Genomic DNA, 11,754 nt, shown 5'->3' with positions numbered 1-11,754 from the left:
TGAACCCACTGTCCAAATAGCTTTAGGATTAGATCAATGAATTCACTGTCCAATTGATCTTAGTACTATTCCTTTCAGAATAATAGATGTGGAAAAATTTGTTTTCTCTTCCTCTATCTAGTACATTGAACTCCTTTTGACATTCACCTTCAGATCATGCAAATAGATTTGGAACTCATTAGTAATCCTTAAGGTAACTTACACACATTAGCAAATTACTCTACTCTTCTATTTCACAATTTGCAAGTCTTCTTTACTTTGTAATCACAACTGCTACTTTTAGAACTTGGAAAGCACCTTTCCTTTATACCATACTCAATTATTAACCTTTAGAGTTGGTTTCATACACTTAACATTCATTTGAGTTAGCTCCATATTTGATTAAATGAAATACACATTTAATTAATGCCATTGGCTCATAGTGTTTTCAAACTTTCACATTTGTGACTTCCATACCTACACACTTGCTGACATCATCAGTGGTCAATGTACTTCCTCCAATTAACTATACAACCCTTTAGTCAAAGTATAATATGTTATATTGATCATACAATAGAAACTATTTTTCCAATACTCTATTTTCCTATGGTTCTCAGTAAATCATCAATATTTTCCATACGCTATCGATTCAACTTTTGTGCACTTGATCACATGTCAAATACATGCTATATTATATGTTGTTAATTGCACATGGGTAGATACACAATGTGATTTCCTCAATACATAAATATTAGTCTATTGCTCTGCTAGTCTTACTATATTGTCATCAATGACAAACAAAGTCATAACACTATTCTGCAATGTTTTCCCATAGCATTAGTATTAATGCTAACAAATAACCCTAGGCATACCTCTCAAATATGAAAATATTTCCTTAGTAAAGGATTTTGTGAATATCTCTCCTAGATTTTCCTTTGTGCTAATATATTCCAATCTAATCTCTTTATCTGCAACTTTCTCTCTAAAAAGTGATAATATATATGCTTTTTCTTTGATTGTAATGCTAAATTCTTTGGCATACTTATAATACTTGTGCTAGTATAATGTATGATAATAGACTCAATGAGATTTATCCTAAAATCTTTCAAAATTTTCTTCACCCAAATAATTTGCTTACAAATTTTTTCTATTGTTGTGCTTTTGTTGTACTCTATGAAATACAATCTTATTTCTTTCTTAGCCAAGAAACCAACCTTCCTACCAAGAAGATACTCCACCATTGGTGCTCTTTTAGAAGTTCTCTAGGTCTACTATGTATGAAAATCTAGTGAAGAGGAGGTTGTGATGGGACTCAAAATTGCATTCCCATTTTGAGTAACATTCCAAAATTTTGAGTCATTTTGAGCCCTTTATGCATTTTTCTTCCATGTGTAGCTAGCTGCCATTTTGAGGCCTAAGAGGTATTTAATATTTATAAAACCTTGAATTTAATATTCCCATATGTCTTATGATGATAAATTTTTATTCTGAGTCATCTTGTGAAGTTTCTTTTCGAGCAATGTTCAGTTCTACATTTTTGCTTAGTGTCATATAGTGATAGGAAGCCTAGTTTACATTTGAATATATTGCACCTAATTAAGTTTCATGACTCACCACTTTGGGAGTATTTAGCATGCATATTATTGAGCTTATGTTTCAATTTTCAAGTTATTTTGATATGTTTTGACTAGGTTTTGAATCCCTTGAAGTTAGTTACTTATCTCTATCATGCTAATGCAAATTACACTAAATTCTAGGAAGCCCCGTTTGACCAAATATTAATTTGACCTAGTTGACCATACTAAGAAAATTCCTTTTGTACTACATTCTAGAGCTCACACACTTACTATGTTTTAGGTTTGAGCCTATGATGAATTTTTTGGATCAATTTTCAAATGCGATTCCAAATGCAATTTATAACTTTTTAGTAGTGTTAAGAAATGTAGATTGATCAGTACCCCTATTTGGGATATCATAACTCTAAATTCATGAAAGATGAGATCAAATGGATTATACCACTATGTTACACTTCAAAAATACTTCATGTTAGCTAGTTTTCATGTCTTGATCAATCTATTTGCACTCTTTCTTAGGTCCATTCCATTTGCAAAATCTCAGTTATGCTGATGTTTCTAGTTTTGCATTCTAAGTACCTCACTTTGCACACTTGCAAAATGTGCCTTGTTTTGATTAAGTAAAAACATGTTTTAAAGGACCCAAAACCTTTACAAAAAAAAAAAGTTTAGAGATAAAAATGATATGTAAACATCAAAGAAGAGAAATACATGACAACATGAAACAAACCTCCAAAAGGAAAAAACATGAGGTCACTCAAGATAGAGCTGGAAAAGACAACAAAAGAACAGTAAAAGAATAGCAACCAACTAGCTAAGAATTCTTTATTAGGTCCATAGCCTAATTTTCTAGAATATGCATATTATTAGCATTGGCCTTCACCTCATCCTTCTTACTGACATCCTCATTCTTCTTAGAGTGAGCATAGGTACATTTTCTTGGTCCCTGAGTCTCTGCCACTAGAGGGGAGTCCTTTCCTTTATCAATATCATTCCTCTTCAAGAGGCTACTCACATTGTCTACCATTTGTTTGAACAATTTTTCCAAGTTACCCAGTTTAGTGTCCATTTTTTACACCTTCCCTTGAATACCACTTATGTCTTTATCCATCACCCTTTGTTTGGCCTTAAGTAGTTGTATCTTATGCATGAGATTTTTGACTTCTTTTGCATTCCCAATAACCTCTGAAAGTCTATCTATATGTTGGTCCAATGTATGCTCACCTTTAGCAGTTTTGTTGACTTGCTCCATTTCCTTGCCCAATAGCTACATTTTTTACTTAAGGAAACTAATCTCCTTTAGAATTGAACCCGAGTTACCAAAAAGACCCTTGGAAGACTCGAGCCCACCTACAATATTTTCATCCAAATCTAGAATAAGCCCCTATTCTCCACTATCCTCATTATTCAAGTCCCCATTCTTCCTTGTTTGCGACCTATCCTCCTATTGCCTTAAAGATTTTCTTTTCCTTTCTAGCCAGTGAGCTAGAGGCTCATCATCAGAAGGAGGAGACACCTACTCATCTTGAAGTCCACTACTACTCTTTCCTTCACGTCCACTCCTCTTATTATAATGGTCTCTTACTAATTCCTCTATGAAGTTTCTCTCCCTATCAAAATCACCTTCCTCAACAATCTTTTTCTTCTTTTTGGAACTACAACCTGAGCCCTTTTTTAGACTACCCGAACCCCCTTTAGCTTCATCTTGGGTATCAAAATCATAGCCCTTATCCAAGAGACTCCCATATCCTGGTCAACCCCTTTCAAACTACCCTTGGGTTTCACAATATTTTTGGATTTTAACACATTCATAATCAAAACCGTAAGACCCCCATGGTAGACATGATCACCATTCAAGTCTTTTTGAATAGCCTGAGGGGAAATAGTAAGAGACTGCAATAAATAAAAAGGAAAATTGTTCCTAACAACATGCCAAAAGTGATTTGTCAACATGAAATGATACCTATACAACTTAGTGAATCTCCCAACTAGAGTTAGATATTCCATAATCACAAAAAGCACAAATCACCATGGTTGAGAAATAGAGGCTAGGTTGTAATACAATTTACCTATTTTAACCAAGCGGCTTTTCCCCTACTCTATTTCTACAAAATCATGGATGGATCTATTCAAGAGTTTCCTCTCCTGATAGAAATTAATCCCATCCATGTCCAACCTTGTAGCCTCTAAAATTACTTCCTTAGTAACATCCATGCACTAGTTACCAACCATCACAGAGCCATCCTTCTAAAATTTGTCAAATTGGTGCGTAATAGCTGGATTGTTCCCTCTCAGCCTTTCCATATACCTTGTGAAATTGCCACACCACAAAATGTCCACACCTCTGACATGTTCCTCAACTCTGAGTAGGTAGCTGGATCCACCCTTTTCCTTTTTGCCCCCATATTCTCTGCTTTGAATTTTCTAGTTTTCATTCTCTAGAAACCCCAAATCACTCTGTAAGAAAATGCCACCCCAAAAAAAAAGAGGAATAGCAAAAATTGTCTAGAATCCATGCAAAATGCTTGACTTTCTAAAAATCATAACCCCCCACACACCATATGACTTCACCTCATAATTACAATTCACTAACACCATAATAATTAAAATATTTTTGATTAGATCTCCATTTATCATACTTGATAAATTGGTAGCTGTCTAGAGGTAAAGACTCATAAAAATCCCAAATGATTTTATAATCATTGAAACAAGTGACATTCACAGCTCAATTAGTAGTACAGTTGGCTTCTCTAAACTTATGAGTTATAATGCAAGATTGAAAAGAATTTATAATATTAATAGCCTTAAAAATAATATTGCTAATAGTCCACAATGGTTGAGTAACTTTATTTAAACAATTAATTATGCTAAGGGAGTCACCTTCTACCTATATGTTCCTCAAATTCATACTTTTGGCATAGATAAGACCATGAAGAGCAGTAGAGGCTTCTGCAACATGATTAGTTTGACTCCCTATTGGAATAGCCATGCACTCCACAAAGTCACCATTAGAGTTTCTAATAATAACTCTACATCCTGCTTTGCCCAGGTTCCCTTTCAAGACCCTGTTAAAGTTTATCTTAAACCAATTAACTAGAGGGTAGTCCCATATAGCATTATCCCTTGGATTAAGATTCTTAATATTCATTCCCAAAATCCTTATATTCCATGTATTAAGCACCCCTTCTTCCCACTCATTACAAGGTTACTTTCTAGAGCCAATAATTTTAATATTTTCAATCAAAAGGACCTTAATTTTATAGAACACCTGATTAGGTCTAGAATCCACTCCTCTAAAGATCCTATCTTTGCACTCCTTCCAAATGCCCCAACACAAATAAGGAGGAATGAAGTCCCACAATTTAATGATCAAAGTATTCTTGGAAGGAGCCACCCAACTAGAAAAGAATAGCTAGATGGTAGCTTGGAAAACCCAATCCACTTTCAATAAACTAAAAAGTTTATCCCAAAGCTTCTTGGTAATGGGACAATGCAACATAATATGATCCACTGATTCCCCGTCATTTTTGCAAAGAACACATCGATTAACAATATTGAAACCTCTCTTCTTAAGATTATCAAGAGTTAGAATTTTATTTTGCAAAAGAATCCAAAAGAAGATATTAACTTTGGGTGTGATGCCTTTCACCTAGACCTTTGCCCAAAAAGGTTCTTCATGATCATCAAAAGAGTTAGCATAAACTAAGGCAATAGAGTACTTACCACTGGGGTCATCTTTCCAAATCAATACATCCTATTCATGGTTCAAAAAGAATGCATTCAAACACTTGCCAATATCAACCAGATTATGGTCCACACCATGAAGATTCACCCACATGTCATCCCCCCAATAATCACCCACAAAAGAACCAAACAAATTCTTGCATTGCTCCATATGCCTATTCCATCTTGGATCATCACAAAGAAGGTGGTCCAAGATCCAAATGTCTTCCCAAAAAAGAACTTTCCTACCATTTCTCACCTTCCATTTATTCTTCATGTGCCCTCTTATTCTTCATGAGCCCAAATAAAAAAATTATATTCCTCTCATGAAAGTTAACTAATGCCCCAATTTTCAAGCAGTCAACTATTTGTTTACCCTATTTTCAAAGCTAAAACTAAACACACTTTCTAGTTTTCTAACGTGTTGGTTTGTAGGTAGTTTCAAGTAGGAAACTTTGATGGTCAATATCTTTTGACATGAGATCAAACAGGGTGCAAGAATGTGGAATAAAGTATCAACATGTTAGTTTTCAAGGCCCAGTTATCTGTTTGGTTTAGTTTTTTAAGCCATCTCATAGGCCTTTTGACATGAAATTGGATATTTTAAAAAGAGGTTAAAAATATTTTCTAAATATTTGACTTAGTGATACAAATTGAATTTAGTTAGTTTGAGAGGATCAAATAGGAAATTTTAAGGAGGTTAGCTATTTTAGTTTGAATTTTTTTTTAGTTGAACCTACTCCAAGGCCTGATTGGCTTTGCTAGGTTATTGAGGATATTGTGGGATTCAACATTTTCTCAAAGGGTGTGAGAGCATGAAGAATTTTTTAAAGGTATTCAATGCAAATGAGTATTGGGAAATATTTGATGTCATAAGTATTCATAAAGGAGGTTATTACCTTGGCACAATGATAATGAACACAAAAAGAAAAAAGAAATACTAAATATGTTTCTTAGAGGCTTATATAGAGTTGTATAATCAAGTAAGAGAGTGGACTATTCCTGGCCAAGCTTGTGAGTTTAAGTGGACACTATACAATCATGAGAAGACTAATATGTTTTATTACACATAAATCATCAACCCCAATCTAGTCAAAATGATAAATGATGTGATTAAAAATGGAAAGGAAGACATTGGGAGAAAATGATGAGCTTTATTTTTACTAAGAATGTTCTTGATGGTCATAGTTTTCCTCTATCCACTATCTTGTGTTTTTATTTCCATATAGTGTCTCGACAAAGCATTGTATTTCAAAAAAAAATTACATGCTTGGTTACCCTATAGACACACAGGCAAAAGATTTGTCAAAAATACAATATAGTAGAAGTGAGAATGTGAGTGGTTTTCATTCAGAGAAAGTTGAAGTACAAATGGAGAAGTTTAGAAGTTGTTAATGTAAGTATGAGATGGATGTCTCCACCACTACCAAGTGATGTCTCACCAGCCACACACATAGAGGGATTTTTTGAAGAGTGAGCAGATTTGTTTAAGGAATAAGTCACCATTTTTCTTTTCCCCCACCATCTCCTACCTCTGACATCGATAAGAGGAGATCACATGTTTAAGGAAGTAGATCTAGATGTCTCTAAGGAAGGTTTTAAATCATTTTAAAACCACATGAAATGAGATATTGTTTACTTTAACACTTCATTACTTTCTAGATCATATAGTGATCCCAAAATTAGCAACAACATTAAGTGTTTGGGAACCACTAGGAGGAACAAGCAATCCACATAAAAGTTGAAGAAAAAAGTACCTATGTTGAGGAAATGGAAGCACCCACAAGCATGAAAGAGAGGAACTCCACCCATATCCATGGAAAAAGTAAGATGTAGGGCCTCCACTAGTATGTTAAATCATGACATGTAGAGGAGCAAAATGGGCACAAAAAACATGCCCCAATATTTGGAGGTAGTGGACAGATGTTGTGGGATCCCATCCATTCATGGTTACACATAGAGTAAGGGATGAGATGTGTTATTTCATATACATCAAAATTTTTAACTTTCAAGATTGTAACCTTCATCTCAACATTTACAGATCCCAACAACAGAAGTCCTATGAAGAAAAAAATGTATTCAATAAGTATATGCCAGCTATATTTTAAAGGTGTGGAAGGAGATGCCATTGAAATTTCCAAGATAGATCATGTCTAATAGGTAATGAAATTGCATACCAAAATGCATGAGCATCACCATTGGTTTTAGGGGCTTTTTCATGAATGGTGGCTAACTTCTTTATCCTGTATTCCCCTTGGATGAAGATTTTATGTTTTTAAATACTATAACACACTATAGTGAAGTGTCTACAAGAAACCTTGGCTTTTAATGTTGGAAGCATGAATGCTGATAATATTCCTATGGGAGATTATTTTAGAAAAATTATTAGATCATTATCATGATGATATGTTACATTCATGACTGTGTTTGTCAGTGATGTCAACATAGTGGTTTTCTATGGTATCTGAAAAAAGAACAACAGAAACATCAAGTTGGTATGGATATATAGTCGAGCATTTTCACTAAGAAAGGTTAAAGAGAGATAATGCTAAGTGTCTAATATATGTAGCTAACCTTGGAAGCACAAGATATTAAGTTTGGAAGAAGTTATGCAAGTTTTGGTGAAGATTATTCTAAGATAGAGTTTACAAAGGCATGTTCTAGTAAACTTGTTATATCTCTTACCAAATTTGTTATTCTAAGAAGCCAAAGTTAAAAATGTGAAGAAGACATGTTGGTGATGATGTTCCTAAGCTCACTCATCATAATGATATATGTATGGAAAGATATTCAAGTTACAATGTGGAAGATTAATGTTATCACTAAGTGTATGTGTTCCTAATGTGGTCCTATAATAATTAATTGAGGTGTAACATCTAACTCAGGGAATTGTTTTATAGACTTGGCATAAAGGAACGACATTTTTCTTTATCATGGATGTATAGATGAAGAGAGGAATGTGGATGATTGTAAGCAACACAAGAGAGGAATGCAAAGATAAGCAAAGCTGAGCGGAAGTGAAATAAACTTCATTGTCAAGGTTTTATGGTGTGATCTAAAGTTGGATACTTGGATCCAAGGTTTGTGACCTAGTGTACAAGGTCTAACACTAATTGGTCTAATTGATAGGAAAGACGAAAGAAGTTAAAGTATAGTACATATGATTATTATGCAAGGAATAGTTAAGAAATCAATTGGATAGTGAGTTTGGTGATCTTAGCCTAGAAGCCATTTGGGTAGTGGGCCCTTCTATCTTCTAAAACTCTTAATAGGGTTGGCAGAACTCCTAATAGTTTTGGAATCTTCTAACAAGGATTCAAAGCCTCCTAATAGGGACTCATATGTACTAAATGTTGTAATAGACTCATAACAAAGTCCATCCTCTAACAAGGAATATTTATATTAGTACATCATCTTGTGGGAATCATTCCCACTATAACACCCCACCAAGGGATCCAAAAGAATTAACCTAAAGTTTCACTAAGTTTGGTAGCATTTTTTTTTTTTGAAACATGACAGTTAAACTATTCACAACATACACATAGTAACGGAAGCTATAACAACATTCAGCTAAAAGTGTACATGAACATACATAATAGGTTACATTCCTTAAGGATCCCTTAACGTTGAATCATGTTTACATTAACTAATAATGATTCCATCTACACCACATCCACATGAAATAATAATGAAAAGTCCATCATTCTTAAAAAATATACTTTTGTTCCAAATGTCCCTTAGTAAATTATATTTTAGAATCCTCAATCATCCACTGTACATGTCATAGGGTATGAAAGGCTTAAAAGAATATACATATGTGAAAATAAAGTACATCTTCCTATTCTAATCCATGATACAAGTGAAATAAAGTAAATGAAACCATATTCCATACATGATATATCATCATAGAAGATATAAACATCCATTGTAAAAGATAACCATACATCATAAACATAGCTAACTAAGTGCAGGGTTCCTCCTAACTATAAATAGCATCATTAGACCATCGTGGGCCCTAGCCATCCCTCCGTGTGTAACATCCCAAGTCACCAAAGAGATCATCGATATTATCATAGTAGCAATGTCACTCCTAAAACATACTACATCACATGTGGAAAGAAATCTAACATGCTACAACATATACATAAGAAATCTAATCATGCAAAATAAGGCATAAGATAACATCATCTATCATATGCTAATCATCAATGTAAGGATATGTGTTCATCATCATAATCCATGAACAGAATGAAGATAGATGCCAACAAGAATGCTTCACCCATGGTGTCTTAGACGGATCTCAAATGGTAAGAGTGAAAAAGCACTACCACTTGACCGCATGGAACCTAAATGGCCCATTCCCACATAACTAAAGAGATAGTCTCAAGTCCCAAATAGGTTATAAAATTACATAGCACAATTACTCTCTAAGTCCAGGAATCCTAAAAGTATACTAACCCAAAGGTTCCAACATAAACTGACATCTATACCCAGAGGCACACAAGACATGTAGGAACCTACTATGTAAGCAGGAAAGTGTCATCGCACGAATCATGCTAGAGTTACCTTGGTAGTCTCTCAATAGACCCCAACCCCCTAGTGATCCCTATGTAGCCACTAGTATCCTCTCATAATAACGAGGCATACTACGGAATGCAAGGTCACATCCAAGTGTTCTCTCTACTCCCATCCTAGTCTGTACTAGCACTCAAGGCATGGGCAAGAACAAACAATTATCTTATTAGGTTCATTAAGTCAGTATTTAGTGTAATGTTTTCACTTATTGAATAACTTACAATGAGTTACCCTGGTAGCCAATTAGGGCCCCAACCCCCATTGCAAGCCACTTCCTAACACTACATGTAGATAACCTAACCTGAGCTCATGAAATCACAAAATCACAGAGTTACCTCAATCTTATACAAATGACTAGAAGGCATCATAAAGATAATAAAAATGTCACATTAGTTCTCTGCAAGCAATTGAAAAGCATCAAATGACAAATCATAGTGTCCATTAGTTCTCAATGAGCAACTAGAAAATATCTCAAATAACATTGTTCAAAGACTTCCAAATTGGTCAATTCATACATGTCACAACATGACATCATCAAGGATCAAATAAACACTTTAGTCCCATCAAGGTGATTGGAAAGTAATCTAGATACATCTGATCAATAACTCATAAGTGGTTACATATATCATAGCTTACACAAGAAGATTGGAAACAATATCAATCAGTAAACCACACACACCATAGAGCATGCCATCTCATAACCATGGTTGGGTTTAAAAAGATCGAGATCAAAAGACATCATCATGACAACACAAATCATAACCCTCAAGCCTCTGGTAGACATCCTATAAGTTCTCAACAATCTAATCAACCCAAAAGCCCAAAATAGATAACATAGAGAGAAAGCACAAAATGCAAGCACATTTTTTTGTTTGTTAAAACAACTTAGTTAAATTAAATATGGGGTTCTCCATTTTTGTTTAACAGTTAAATAACAAGGGAAGGAACATTTTTCATCTTCCTTATAACCAACTCATGTATTAGTTAAAGATGTTCTCCCCCAAATCATTTAAATCAATTTTTTAAAGTGCCCAAGAATAGATTATATACACGTTACTTAGACAATAGCCCTTATCATGTATTAGTAGGACACATAGAAAATTCAATATGAATGAATACAATTCTTCCTCATTAAATTTTATCCCTCATCCTAGAAAAATTACACCCAATTGAATTAAATTTATATTAATAAACTATAATACTACAAGATGGTTAATTATTAAAAGAAGTAAACTATTAATAAAATTTTATTTATATTAAATATAATAATTATTAATTTAAAATATATAATAATTAATATTTAATAAAATTATTAATATTTAATAATGTTAACACTTAATATCAATAAAATAACAATGAAATCGAAATATATTAATAATCGATACCTTTTAACATTATCATAAAAGTTTTTTTTTTAATTTTTAATTACTTACCTATCATAGGTATGCAATACCTTGCTGTCACAGGGCCTGTAGCGACAGCAGGTACAAAGTACCCCTGTCATCATAGTACCTACAATAGTAGGTACCTTGTGACCTGCAAGTACATGGGGCATGGGTTTGTCCCTCCCATAATAAAATTTCAATTAAAAAAAATGTTATTAATAAACATTTTTTCCAGCGCACTTCAAATAATTTTTTAAAAAATAATTTCATTTAAAAATGTTTCCTCCACTATGTCTTTTTTTTAAATGCAGCATTATTATATATATATATATATATAATTTATTTTATAAACATTTTTAATAAACGTTTTAGATTGTAAATATGTATATATATTTTTCCTAAAACGTTTCCAATAATGCCTGTGAATATATATATAATTTTTAAACAAAAAGGCTTTTCCAATTTTTTGTAAAATAAAAATTCCCCTATAATGAACATTCTTTAGATTCACCTATTTA

The sequence above is a fragment of the Cupressus sempervirens genome, chromosome 8, assembly GCF_028749045.1.
Source record: "Cupressus sempervirens isolate cs-2001-9-10 chromosome 8, ASM2874904v1, whole genome shotgun sequence".
Taxonomy (NCBI): domain Eukaryota; kingdom Viridiplantae; phylum Streptophyta; class Pinopsida; order Cupressales; family Cupressaceae; genus Cupressus; species Cupressus sempervirens.
This window is presented reverse-complemented; position numbering follows the sequence as displayed.